General features: G+C 38.9%; 1 protein-coding gene and 1 pseudogene across 12 annotated transcripts in view; one reads left to right on the top strand and one right to left on the bottom strand.

Annotated features, from left to right (window-relative positions):
* Nucleotides 1-15,040, top strand: part of RNF144B (ring finger protein 144B) — a 199,771-nt gene that overhangs the window by 90,152 nt on the left and 94,579 nt on the right. For all 12 annotated transcript variants that reach the window (XM_078368255.1, XM_078368253.1, XM_078368257.1 and 9 more), the window contains one exon: nucleotides 14,598-14,639. The gene's annotated coding sequence lies outside the window, so the exon portion shown is untranslated. The remainder of the gene's footprint in view (nucleotides 1-14,597; nucleotides 14,640-15,040) is intronic.
* Nucleotides 1,082-3,054, bottom strand: LOC100400728 (ATP-dependent RNA helicase DDX18 pseudogene; annotated as a pseudogene).

Here is a 15,040-nt window from a genome sequence, read left to right as displayed (position 1 = left end):
ACTCTTTGACTGTTCCCTCATATGGGAAACTTGCCTCTTCCTTCTTGCAGAAGACCAAGGCTGAGATTTCGGTGTACTCAGAGTTTTTGGACTGTCTTCTCAATATATATTATGTTGGGTATTTTTCTTCTCGGTCAAGATTGAGAATCTGCTAATATAAGAATATTATCTAATTTGTTTTGGCAGAACACCTGGCCCTTTGCCCTAAGTAGGCATTTAAAAATAGAACAAAGAGTTTTGCATTAACGTGCTTTTGTCCTCTTTCCAAAAAAGATCCTGACATGAGAAAAAAGGGAAGCTTGATTTTACCTGTAACTTTATTTGGGAAGCACAGGCGCCCTACTTCAGGGGTGTCCAATCTTTTGGCTTTTCTGGGCCACATTGGAAGAAGAAGGGCCACACATAAAATACACTAACGTTAATGAGAACTGATGAGCTACAAAAAAAAAAATCACAAAAAATTGTATAATGTTTTAAGAAAGTTTTCACTTTTGTATTAGGCTGCATTCAAAGCCATCTTGGGTCAAAGGGCTGCAGGCTGGAAAGCTTGCTCCGGTTGAAACTCGCTTGACTTGGTCATTGGGTTCTAGTGCACATTGTGCCAGTAACTGTGTGACCTCAGGAAAGTCAGTTTATCTTTCAATGCTCAGTTCCCCCATTTGTAAAATGGGAATAATAAAACTTCAGCTGAAGGGTTGTTGTAAGTATTAAATGAGATGATATTTGTGAAAGTACTCAGATGAGATAACATTGCTTTATTAACATAGATGTTTTTAAAGGTACAAAAAGAATTATGTCAAAACAGTAACATATATTTGTATGTATAAGGGAGAGATATTTAAAATTAAAAAATATAATCACAATAAGACCAGATATTCTTTGCTCTGCCCTTGGGGAACCAAGAAAATTAAAGCCTGTTTTACATCCCAAAATAAAAAAGAGACTCAGTGCTTGCAACCCAAGTCATTTATATTCTTGTTAGATAAGTCCAAATTCTAAAAGCTACAAAAAAATCTGTTAAATCAAGGGGAAAAAAATCATTTTAGGACAAAGTTATTCAAGATGAAAGAAAGGCATGTCTTCAGTGGGAGAACTGCCTGCTGTCGGATGATTTCTTGCTAAAGTGTTTAAAGATTGTGGAGTTCTCAACTTTCTTGGTTTTCTTGTAGCCAAACCCACCACTGCCTCCTCGCTTTTGCTTCTTGGCTTCAGATCAACAAAGGGAGCCACCTAGAAACCGAATGACAGAGCAACTTGAGGCAAACTTAAGTTATTGACATTAAAGGTCTGTTTCAGAGAATGGGAATCATAGGCTTGTTTGTATGACTTACACGCTTCCTGGGCTGACTTATCAAGAAAGTAGGTCTTTTCAATTTCTCAAGCTGAGGCTGAGTGTCAGAAATTTTAGACCAGAACAGTCAAATTAACTTAATAGAACCTTGGATTGTTTCCTATAGTGAAGAAAATCTAATTCTTTTGGGTGCAAAATGAGCAGGGTGTGCGCTCTCCCATTTAGACCTCTGGCTGTTCTATCCACACGATGCCTATATTCCTTAGGGTCATCTGGAGGGTAAGACTGAATAATCCAGTCAACTTCAGGAATGTCCAGTCCTCCTGCCGCCACATCTGTATACAATAGTGTTCCTGAATCTGCGTTGCACAACTGGAAGAATGTGGTTGTATGCTTATTTTGCTTTTGCTTTCCATGAATGGCCAAGACGGGCAAATCAATGTAGTTCAGCAACTCACAGTGGTATTTCACAGACATACAAGATGAAAAGAAGACCATGAGCTCCTTCTTTTGGTTCTTCTCAAGGAATGTGAAGAACAGAAGGAATCTCTTTTCAGAAGGACGAACAACATATCCCTGCTCAAGACCATCCACTGTTGCATTAGCTTTGTCATCATCAATAGCAATGTACAATGGCTCCTTTTTCAGAGAAATCCTAGCCAGGTCTTCAACTGTTCGAGTTTGAGTGGCAGAAAAGAGCACAGTCTATCTACGTGTTGGCAAAAGTTTAATAATTTGCTTTAATTCCTCTTCAAATCCAGCATCCAAGATCTGACCAGCTTTATCAATAACCAGGCACTGCAGATTTTTACACATAAACACTGGGGTGTTCTGCATATGGTCCAGCAGACAGCCTGGTGTGGCCAGGATGATGTTGATCCCATTAGCAAGTTTCTGTTCTTCAGCAGATCTGTTACCACCACCCATTATCAACCCATAAGTATGCACATGCTGAGTCATTAGCTCCTTAAGAACACCAGAAGTTTGCATGGCTAATTCTCTACTAGGTGAGAGAATAAGGACTCCCCTTCCGTTCCTGGGCATGAACTTTAACGTAACAATGGGTTCAACTGCAGGGGTGAGAAAAGCCAGGGTTTTACCACAGCCTGTTTTTGCAGCTGCTGGAAGAGCCCTGCCTTCCAGAGTAGTCTTAGAGTTTTCTGCTGAATTTCAGTCATGTTTGTAAAACCCATTTCTTTTATTGCCTTCAGAGCGTTTTTTTCATTGACAAGATGGCATAGAGAAGCAAATGAAATATCCTCAAAAGCTCCTGTCGGTTTCAGGGGCAGGCTGGGCACCTCACTGTCATCTCCATCATTATCTGGCTTCTACACATTATTTTCTGTTTCTTTATGAGTCTCGGTACTTTCTTATTCAGAATCCCCTTTGTTTTCAGTTTTTGCTTTTTTTGTGTCAGGCCCAGCATCATTCAGCATTTTTCTCTTTTGATTCTGAATTGGGAGACTGCACTGTTGCTTCTCCATTGGTTAATACGATAGATTTCTGGGGATATTTTTAACTTTTATATTTTCCCTTGCTTCATGAGGCAGATCTCCATTTTGAGCTTCTGATAAGCCCACATTCATAGAATGTTTTGATTTTTTAACCTTTCCAGCTCTCAGTGTTTCTTCAGACACATCTCCATTTTGAATTTCTGAGAGGCTCAGATTTGAGGCCCCTTGCAACTTCAGGTTCCACTGCTGCAATTTGAGGTTCCGCTCCTCAATCTTCTTGCACAGGAGTTTCATTGGCAAGTGAGACATGCTGTCCAAGAAGTGCCTAGACCATGGCACCACATAGTCAACATAGATTTTTGATATGGTTTGGCTGTGTCCCCACCCAAATCTCACCTTGAATGTAATAATCCCACATGTTAAGGGCAGGGCCGGGTGGAGATAAGTGAATCATGGAGGTGGTTTTCCCCATAGTGTTCTCATGGTAGTGAGTAAATCTCAAGAGTTGTGATGGTTTTATAAACAGGAGATCCTCTGCCCAAGCTCTCTTGCCTGCTACTATGTAAGATGTGCCTTTGCTTCTCCTATGCCTTCTGCTGTGATTGTGAGGCCTCCCCAGCCATGCGGAACTGTGAGTCCATTAAACCTCTTTCCTTTATAAATTGCCCAGTCTTGGGCATGTCTTTATTAGCAGCATAAGAATGAACTAATACAATTTTGTTTAATTTTCAGAGATTAGAACTATACTTTCTCTATAACAAAATAGTTTATAATGAGAAAGAAGTAATTAATCCACTTAAAGATTTTGCTTATTCTAAACCAAGTTTATTTGCTCACTGTATTTTATTCAATCCTTGCGGGAGAGGGGTGATAATGTTGACCTGTGATTTCATTTCATTTTTTGATTACAGTATAAAATATAGTCTATTTCAGGGCATGCTGTGGATCACAATGGCTCATCCTACTCACTTGGGGGTATTTATTTCCATCACACTTTCTGGTAGATGTAATATCAAAGGAACACCCTAAGCCATCTGAACTGTTGAACTGAGATAATCATGAACTGGGCAGGTGGCCATCCAAGTTTATAGCATTCTTTTGGGCATGATGGTATCTGATTTCTGCTTCCTTATCTCACTCCAATTTTCATAGCCTCAGGTATGTGCTGCAACATATATATTGTCCAAGGTCCTGCAGAATTATGTGTAGAAATTGCAGGTTGAAAAGATTGGAAAATATTTTTAAGGATGAAGTAACCCTATGTAGTAACATTGTTTGCTCTCAAAAGTTTTGTCTCTGTTGGTCAGTTCATGGATTACTTCCATCAAAAGAAGATTCACATTTTAGATTATTTACTTTCAACATAACCACTGAGGATGAGAGCTTCAGCCTGTATGTATGCATTAGGTCCTATGAAAGGAAGACAGATACTGGACAAGGACCCCTCTCATCCTGACAGAATGGGCTGGGAGCCTTGCACCAAAGTTTCTCTTGTCTTGATTTGTTCTCACTCTTACGTGGGGAGGTGAGGGTGAACTAGTTACGATTGAACTACTTATCTTTATTTACAGTGCTTATTGGAGGAGTATAAAATATCTCTTTTGGCCAGGTGTGGTGGCTCATGCTTGTAATCCCAGCACTTTGGGAGGCCGAGGGGGGCAGATCACCTGATGTCGGACGTTTGAGACCAGCCTGGCCAACATGGAGAAACCATATCTCTACCAAAAATACAAAATTAGTCAGGCATGGTAGCACATGCCTGTAATCCTAGCTACTCCAGAGGCTGGGGCAGGAGAATCACTTGAACCCACGAGGCTGAAGTTGCAGTGAGCTGAGATTGCACCATTGCACTCCAGCCTGGGCAACAAGAGTGAAACTCTGTCTCAAAAAAACAAAAACAAAAAAACTTCTTTTGTCTTTTGATAAAATTAGAAATTTATGTGTTGTTAACATATCATTAATGAGCCTTTTTGGGTTTAAGAAAGCACCAGAAATTAATAAACAATTAGAAATAAAATTAGGGTTTACTTTCCATCATTATCTCTTGCTTTTATTATAGCTTGAAAAAGTTTTTGAGGAAGTAGTTTTAAAGTTTTTTTAAAAATACTTAAAAGCAGGAGTCTCACTCTGTTGCCCAAGCTGGTCTTGAATTCCTGGCCTCAAGCAATCCTCCTGCCTCAGCCTCCTGAGTTTTAAAGTTTGTTTTTTTTTGTTAATTAAATGCCTGGGATGGAGAAACTTATTTTCTGCCATCAACAAAGCTTACTTCTTCTCCACCTCTCTGACTTTATTCATGTGATTCCTTTCACCCAGAAGGCCTGTCTTCCTCCTTTTCTCCATTGTCTTCCCTCATTTCTACCCATTAAATTCTCCAGGTCTTACAGGGCTGGGCTCAAAATGTTGAGTGCCTTCCTGAAAGTCAGTGCTACTCTGACCAGCTGACAGGCCTAATTGTCTTTTTTGACACCACTTGAAGTCTTATGTTTTATTTATCGTTGTATTCTCAGCACCTAATAAAGAACCTATAGATAATAAGAACTTTAGAAATGTTTGTTGAGGGTCGGATGTGCTGGCTCAGGCCTGTAATACCAGCACTATGGGAGGCCGAGGCAGGCTGATAATGAGATCAGGAGTTCAAGACAAGCCTGACCAACATAGTGAAACCCCTGTCTCTACTGAAAATACAAAAAATTAGCCAGATATGGTGGCAGGCGCCTGTAATCTCAGCTACTCAGGAGGCCGAGGCAGGAGAATGACTTGAACCCAGGAGGCGGAGGTTGCAGTGAGCAGAGATTACGCCACTGCACTCCAGCCTGGGCGACAGAGAAAGACTCCGTCTCAAAAGAGAAAAAAGAAAAAAAAAGTTTGTTGAATGGAGCAATGAAAGTAAGAGCGTTAAGGAAGAAAGGAAGCCTAGAAGGGAGCGTCTAATTATATGGTGGGGAAAGGTGGGTAGGAGAGAGATCCCAGAAAAGACACATTTTGAGTGACTGGGTGTGTGTGTGTGTTTGTGTGTGTGTGTGTGATGAAGAGTTATTGGTCAGGTGAAAAAGGCAGGGAAGAATGGCCTTGATAAATGGAGAGCCAAGGAATCTGTGAATGTGAAATTTGAATACTTAGATTTGTTTTAGTATGGCTGAAACTGAGATGCAAAGCGAAAATGGTTGAAAAGAAGATGAATCTAAAATGAAAGGCAGGTTGTATATTTGAACTTTGTGCCAATTAAAAAATCATTTAGGTTAATAGTTAGAATTGCCTCTGTGTGCTTAGGTCAATAGTATAAATAAAAGTCAGGGGTAGGGTTAGATTTCATGAGCTCATTTGATTAGAAGAGTTTGAATATTTAATTAATAATGTCACAATTACCTTAAAGTAAGTGGACTGGGCATGGTGGCCCACACCTGCAATCCCAGCACTTTGGGAGGTCAAGGCAGGAGGATCACTTGAGGCCAGGAATTTGAGACCAAACTAGGCAACATAATGAGATCTTTGTCTCTCTAAAAAAAAAAAGTAAATGGGTGGGTATATCAGTTTATGTTTGAAGCAAATGTTTGTTGAAATCACAAACTGAAACCTTACAAATTTTAAGGTAATTCTTCCTGACTTAGAAGCAAAAATACTGGAGTCTCAATTTAACCCGAAATGGTAAAACAGTGAATGTCCTATTTTTTTGGGATGACTTTATAGCTAATACTATGCCTCTGTGAGGCTTTCCTGTGGTATGTTACTAACCACTTAAAAGATGTGATACTTATAAGCAGTTTATAAGTAGATAAGCTTATTTTTTATAATGACTACTTTTATAAAGATCAAAAGAAATAATGTATGTAGAATGCACAGTGCCAAGTGCCATGCCTGGCACACAAGTTTTTGAGTTTTTTTCTCAAACTCCCAGAGAACTGAGGAAGCTTCCACTTTATCGTTATGAACTTTCAGAAGAAATAACATCCTGCCTCCAAGTGTACCCTTGCTAAAATATCCGCTAATTCTTTTGTAGAAGTTTGGAATTTCCTTGGTGATTTTAAACAAGATTTCTGCTCTCAAGTGTGTTCACTGTAAAAGTCCTCTATCACCAAGGCTGATCTGAGTACAGAATCTTCAAACCTCAGTGGGACTAAATATTTCAGCAATTACTTGTATTTGAAATAGTTCTGGCTGGGCATAGTGGCTCATGCCTGTAATCCCAGTACTTTGGGAGGCTGAGGCAGGTGGATCAACTGAGGTCAGTTTATCTAGACCATCCTGGCTAACACGGTGAAACCCCATCTCTACTAAAAATACAAAAAATTAGCTGGATATGGTGGCAGGTACCTGTAATCCCAGCTCCTGAGGCAGGAGAATTGCTTGAATCTGGGAGGCGGAGATTGCAGTGAGCTGAGAAAAAAAAAATTAGTTCTGATCTCTTTCATCTCAAGGGTTCAGTGAATCATGCTGAGGTCTTCCTGATGTGTGAGACAGATGGTTTTCTTCTGGAGTTGTGGGTGGGCAGCAGGTTTGCCTGAGTTACTAATACTGAGGAGGAGTTGACATGCCAGGTAGGAAAATGAAAACTTAAACCAAGTTATTGCTGGGCATAACTCAGGAGTATTGCATGCCTTTGGTTTGTTTTGATTAAATTCCAAGGTGATACAATCATCTGGCTATTAAAAATAATCATCTGACTATTAAAAATAATTAATTGCCTTGTTTTCTACTTAGAGGTATAATGGGTCCAGATTTGCAAGTTAGAATGCATTTTGCGATGGGACAATGAAACGGGGCCAATTGTTAGGTGATTGAATGTTTAGGGGCCAGGGCATGTTGCCTGGTCACATCACCATGAGGCTTTTCAGGGAACATTTCTTTGGATATGTGTAATTTTCCAAACCAGAAAAATAGACTTATTAACCTACTTGGCCAAAATAAAGTAAAACTATGACAAATATGAAAGTAGAGATTTTATAGATTACATTTCCTCACCATAATCCAATTAAATTAGAGACCAATACTAAACATATGACCAGAAAATAACTACTTGGAAATTAAAAAACACTCTCCCAGATAAACCTTTGATCAAAGAGAAAACAAAAGCAAAGCAAAAGGCTCTTTGGAGAGCAATAAAAAAAGTATACTTTAAACCCAAATCTTTAGGGCATAGCATATACTTAAAACTTTACTTAGAAAAAAATTTGTAACAGTAACTATCTTCCTTATTAATGAAGAAGAAGACAGCAAAACACCTACCTGCCTCAAACCCCTCCTAAACCAACCAAACAACACACACACAGTGTAGGAGGAAGGGCTGATAAAGGTACAGGTGAGAATTCATGGAACAGGGAAAAAATGTAGGAAGGCTAAATAAGACAAAATACTGGAAAAAATAGCAAAAGTATACAAGATTAGGAACAAGGAAACAAACAGAATTACAGATGCGTGCAAGATAGAATTATAAGAATTATATATGTATACTAGGAGCAAAACTCTATGGAAACGAATATGAAAATATGGAAGAAACAAATAACTCATGAGCAAAATACAAATGACCAAAATTGATTCAAATAGAAGATTCAAAAGGATCAATTACTGTAGAAGTCCCAGACTCTTTGTGTCCCATTTGATATTTGCTCCGAGTTTCTTATTTTTAAGGAAGCAATTATGTTTTAACAAGGCATTAAAATAAGATGGGACGGTGGCTCTCCACTTTGTATACTGGGTTTTGCTGTGGTCTTTTCTAGTGATGTCTGAGGTGCTTGTGTTGTGAAGAGTAATTTTACTTGTGTTTAAATTTGAAAGGTGATGTGTATAACCGTGCTACCTGCCCCCGCCGTTTCTCTTTCAATGCAAATTATCTTACACATCCCTTTAAAGAATAGCCTGCCAAGCACTGGCTGATAAAGTGAAATATGTTCCTACCCTAGCGGTTAAGGACAGCCAACTCTTTCCAGTCTAGATGGTGGTAGGAGAAGCACTTGATGCTGCTACCGCTGTGAGCTACTTGGTATATCAGTCAATTGTGCCATGGTCCCCACAGGGACGTGCAGAAAGCTGGAAGTGGCCAAGCTGACTTGGAGACGTCAGTTGGAAGTATGTGAAGTCTGAATGCTCTTGGTATGGTTGTGCTGTTTTTGTATGGTGTAAATCTGTAAGTATCGTTTTAACATTTATTTTGGAATAATCCCTTTTGTCAGGAAATGGACTAAAAAAGTGAAAGTTTAACAAAAAAAATCTGTGTTTCTCAAGGATGTTGGTGATGAGTGTGTAATTCACAAGTCTGCCGAAACTGCATCAATATCTACTTCAAAAGGTTCTAATTGTTTTTAAGAATACTTTGCCCAAAGGCAATGATTTAACGCGTGTGGCTGCAGAAGGTATCATTTCATTTCATTCTGGGAAGCATGACTTTTCATTAGAATCAAATGACTCTTCTAAATAGATTTTCCCCATCTCAATTTTAAGTTTTCATATGCATATATAAAAAGTGAAGTAAGAGCTGTTAATGTGGTTTGCTCCATTAGCAGAAAAGGATTTTTTTTCTATAGTAACAAGATCTTACTATGTTGCCCAGGCTGGCATTGAACTCATGGACTCAAGCAATTCTCCCACTTTGGCCTCCCAAAGAGCTGGGATTACAGGTGTGAGCCACCATGCCTGGCCTGGCTTTTTTTTTTTTTTTTTTTTTAAATCAAGATACATGTGGGGGAGATTTATTGTAAATCAACCAATCAGACATATGACTCATACTCAGGGATGTTACTGGAACTGGCTATTTGGATTTTGGTAATGCTTGATCTTTTCACTCACCATAGAGATGTTTCAAAATCAGTGACATAAGTTGCACTGTAAGATAGAGTCCGCCGAGGCCAACTACAGCAACAAATGTATTTAAATATTCAGTCCAGCAAAGATTTGATGTTCTGGCTTTTACTTCTGCTGTAAAAACAGAAGTAGAAAAACATTTATTTTGGCTAACATAAAGTCATTATAAATGAAGCAGGAGAGCTGTGGAGGATAAAAAGCAGTAGCCCGTCCATATTAGTGGGGAAATTAAGAAATGGTGTGCACTTCACATCGGCGGAGGTGCCATGGGCAGGATTCACACGTGCCCGTTGTGGTCATTTCTGGACTGTCTGGTGGGAACCCTAGACCACTCTCCCAAGGCATGAAATCGTTGAGCCCTAAGTGCCATAGTGGGAGAAAAACGGAGCATAAGCAACACCAGCAGGCTTCAGGTTCAAATCGAGGACAATTGGAATACACTGTAAGGGCAGGCCGTCCAACCTAGATTTCCTCTCAGTGAAGAAATCCCTTTCATTGTGTCCTGGAAAAAAGTACAATCGGTAGGGTAGCCCCATGGAAGTTTAATGTCAATCTATAGATTGGCTTCATCAGAAACTTCCTAGGAAGCTTCAGATGTCAGTACCTCCCAGAGATTTTAATTTGGTTGGTCTGAAGTGGGGCCTGGGATTCTGTATTAAAAAAAATTCAGCCAGGCACGGTGACTCCTGCCTGTAATCACAGCACTTTGAGTGGCCAAGGCAGGAGGATCACTTGAGGCCAGGAGTTTGAGACCAGCCTGGGCAACATAGGGAGACCCCATCTCTACAAATAATAATTTTTGAAAAATTAGCTGGGCGTGGTGGTGGTGCATGGTGGCATGTGGGGCCCAAGCTACCAGGGAGGCTGAGGCAGGAGGAGCCCTTGAGCCTGGGAATTTGAGGCTGCAGTAAGCTGAGATGGTGCCACTACATTCAAGCCTGGGTGACAGAACGAGACCCTGTCTCAAAGAAAAAAATCTCTTCAGATGTTTCTTATAACCAGTCATGTTTGGGAACCTCTGATCTAAACTCAAATACCAACGGTAATGCTGAGCTCATTATTCAGACACTGGTTAGCTGAAGTGGTCATAAGCTTTCATCTTATTTCAATCGAAATCTGCAACTTTAAAACATATACTCATTCTTTGGTTCTCTTTGGCACTTGTGGAGTAATTTAAAGGTCTTAGATCAAGTCGGACAGTTTGAATTTGCAGTGGACCTAGTCATTATAGTTTTATGATCTTACCTAGCAGCAACGTGAGCAGAGAATGGGAATGATAAAATGACCCAGATTTGGGGATTGGAGTGATGAAAGATTAAGAAATTGTAGGATGCTACATTCCAAACCTCAAACGGGAAGAGAAAAACATATTGACTCTTGAGTAAGTGGAAGTGAATTATAAAGGTCTTCATTCTTGTGGGCTTCATGTTGAGGGACAGATTTGTCTTGCTGTCTCAGGGCTGGCAGAGGTGGAAGAAAATACACACATTAATGGACCCATGCAGCTCAAACATGTGTTGTTCAGGGTCAAAAAAACTGTAATTCAATATAAAAATAGGATTTTTTTTTTTTTTTTTGAGACAGAGTCTTGCATTTGCCTAGGCTGGAGTGCAGTGGAGTGATCTCAGCTCACTGCAACCTCAGCCTCCCAGGTTCAAGCAATTCTCATGCCCCAGACTCCCGAGTAGCTGGGATTACAGGCAGGCACCACTGCATTCAGCTGAAACATAGGAATATTAAGAATATATTATATTTAGTATAATTTTCCCCAAGCTTGCTAGATACTGGAGCACTGAAGACAGAGTATGTTCTCAATTACAATTATTATTTACAGAAAAGAGTCAATTGAAGGTGTCACCAATTTCAAATTTGTTATTTATGAAATGTACCTTTGAAGAAGATTACACGAATATTTAGTGAATAAAAGTTATTGACCAGGTGCAGTGGCTCATGCCTGTAATCCCAACACTTTGGGAGGCCAAAGTGAGAGAACCACTGTGTAAGGCCAGAAGTTCAAGACCAACCTGGGCAACATAGTGAGACCTCATCTCTTAAAAAACAAGACAACAACAACAACAAAACGATTCAAAAATTATCTAGGCATGGTGGCATTTGATCATACTTCTATTTACTCTGGGGGCTGAGATGGGAGGATCTCTTGAGCCCAGGAGTTTGAGGCTGCACTGAGCTATCTTGTTACTGTACTCCAGCCTGGACAATAGAGGGGGATCCTGTCTCTAAAAAATAAAAATTAAAAAAGGAAAGATATTATATTGAAAATATAACATTCTTCATAAAAATAGTAGTGAGTCAGTATTAGTGATGAACTGATACAAGTATCTGAATAATGCCAAGAATAATTTACCTTGTTATATATATATAATATATATAATTATATATTTTTATATATAATATTATATATGAATATATAATATATAAAATACATATAATATATGTATATATATATATATATATTTTTTTTTTTTTGAGGAGTCTTGTGTTGTCACCCAGGCTGGAGTACAGTGGCGCCATCTAGGCTCACTGCAACCTCTGCCTCCCGGGTTCAAGTGATTCATGAGCCTCAGCCTCCCAAGTATCTAGGATTACAGGTGCATGCCACTGTGCTGGAATAATTTTTGTATTTTTAGTAGAGATGGGGTTTCCCCACATTGGAACTCCTGACCTCAGGTGATCTGCCCACCTTCGCCCCCCAAAGTGCTGGGATTACAGGCATGAGCCACCACACCTGGCACCTTGTTATATTTTTAATATGAACATTAATCAGTATAAAAATGTTTTAGATTGGGTGTGGTGGCTCATGCCTGTAATCCCAGTGCTTTAGGAGGTTGAGGTGGGAGTATTGCTTGAGACCAGCCTGGGTAATATAGTGAGACCCCATCTCTACAAAAAATTTAAAAAATTAGCTGGGCATAGTGGCATGTGCCTCTAGTCCTAGCTACTTGGGAGGCCAAGTCTGGAGGATTGTTCAAGGCCAGGAGTTCAAGGCTGCAGTGAGCTATAATTATACCACAGTACTTCATACTGGGCAACAGAATGAGACCCCATCTCTTTGTATATTTAAACTTTTTATCATTTCCATTATTTATTAGCATCTTCTTTCATTGTCACAGTGTCCTGGTTTGAATGAGAAATTTATGGTCATTCTGTCTTTAAAAGTGAGATAATGACAATGTTATTTAACCTCTCCCAGAACATAGAAAAAAATAGTGTTCCTCCAGTTCACTTTGTGAAGCCAGCATATCTTGAATACTAGTATAGGATAATTATACTGTGATCAAGACGGTATTATTCCAGGAATATGAATGTGGTTTCATATCAGAAAATCCAGCCACTTAGTCTATTATATAAAAACTATAAAAGATGAGTAACTTATGATTATATCAATGGTCACTGAAAGCCATCTGATATAGTTAGAACTATTCCTAAGAAAACTCTTAAAGAGGAATAGAAGGAAACTGCTTAATTGTAATAAAGACTGAGAACAAACTAGGATGCTTCATTATAAATGATGAAATACTAAAACCAATTACATAAGAATCTAGATAGTAAAGCCTGTGATCAGTTTTTTTTAATTTATTATTACCTTTTGTGTTCTCATAAACGCAACAAATAGGAAGTTGTGTTGTTGATATATTTGCTGGAAAATAAAAAATAAAAACATCTTTTTTTGTTACTACTGACATGATTGTGCACATATCACCAAATGTGAGACTAAATTTCAAAAGCCACTCTAGTAGAATTAGTAAAATACTTGGGAAAATGGCTGGATGCAAGATAAATATATGAACTGAAATCTTCTGTTTTACCAATGAACACTAATAAATGGGGATATGTGTTCCTTAAATGATATGATGAAACTGAAAATATGCATATTATATAAAGTTCTTGCAATTCAGAATAGAATAGCAACTTAGTTTTCAAAATTATATAAAATGACTATAAAGCTTTATATTATCAAATGCTGTATTCAAGAAAAGTATGAAAAATAAGATTACTGTCAAGTTGGTTGGGCATGGTAGCTCATGTCTGTAATCCCAGCACTTTGGGAGGCTGAGGCTGGCAAATCATCTGAGGTTGGGAGTTCAAGACCAGCCTGATCAACATGGAGAAACCCTGTCTCTACTAAAAATACAAAATTAGCTGGACATGGTGGCTCATGTCTGTAATCCCAGCTACTTGGGAGGCTGAGACAGGAGAATCACTTGAACCGAGGAGTCAGATGTTGCGTTGAGCCGAGATTGTGCCATTGCACTCCAGCCTGGGCAATAAGAGCAAAACTCTGTCTCAACAACAACAACAAAAATGAATACTATAAAGTTACTATAGTCAAGATAGTACTGGCCTAGCAATACACAAACATTAGAACAGAATAGATTCAAAAATAGATGCTTTGGAATAGATAAATCAGAATACGGATAATATGTGGTACACATTGTAGTCCAATTCATTGGAAAAATTGTGAGTTAACAAATTATTCTGGCATAGGTAGTTCTCTATTTTGTTAAAATACAACAGGACTCATCATAAATGATATAAAGTTAATTCCCTGATGGATGAAAAACAAATTTAAAAACAACCCTTTCACAGGGAAATCTAGAAAAGCACATATGTACAAGCTAAAGCTTGGGAAGCCTTTTAAAGAATGGAAACCTTAGAAGGAGTACATATCAGATATATGCAGTGAAAACCCATTATTTGGCAGCAGTAAGGTTAAATCAACAGACATCAGCTGGAAAAAGTATTTGTAAAATATACTGCAGGAAAAGTGCATTAAGTATAATTTACAAAGAGCTCTTATAAGTTGACAGGAAAAAATATAAGCTATTCTAAAGCAAAATGGACAAACAGAATAAACAGATGATTCACAGAGCTAAGATTGTGTGTGTGTGTGTGTGTGTGTGTGTGTGTATCATAGATAGTCTGGTGAAAGAGCACAGAGAAAAAGGCAAACTGTTAGAAGACCCCCTAGGTACAGAGGTGAGTGAGGAGCTGATGTGAATAGAAAGTGAAAAAAAAATATGATACTCTTTTTGCAGGACTGCTGAAGAAGATGGGCATGTGAACAATGAGAATGCTTGGTAAGTGCCACGGAAGAGGAATACAGGAAGCTGGGTCGGAGGAGGGAACAAAAGACTGTGCAGGGCATGGAGAGGACCCTGGGCAAGAAGGTGCTTTCTTCACTGTTGGCCTTCTGAGATAATTTCTGGTATCTAGGGACATGGTGACTTTCATGAGACTAGCATAGTTTTGTTGGTCAGGCATCATAAGTGTGTAAAAGTTACCTTCTTGACCCTAGAATAAGGCTCTTTGCAAAGACACATCACATGACTGTGACAATTGCTTATTCAAACCCATGGTCATGTGTTTAATCTGAATGTGACTCCTCTCCAGGGGAATGAGCAGGATCTATTTTAGGACTGCTGATGTGTAAGAAGGACCTCTCCAAGGTTCCATTTTGTTGGAGATGTAAACGTGGTGG

The sequence above is a fragment of the Callithrix jacchus genome, chromosome 4 (genome assembly GCF_049354715.1).
Source record: "Callithrix jacchus isolate 240 chromosome 4, calJac240_pri, whole genome shotgun sequence".
Classification (NCBI taxonomy): Eukaryota; Metazoa; Chordata; class Mammalia; order Primates; family Cebidae; genus Callithrix; species Callithrix jacchus.
This window is presented reverse-complemented; position numbering and strand designations above follow the sequence as displayed.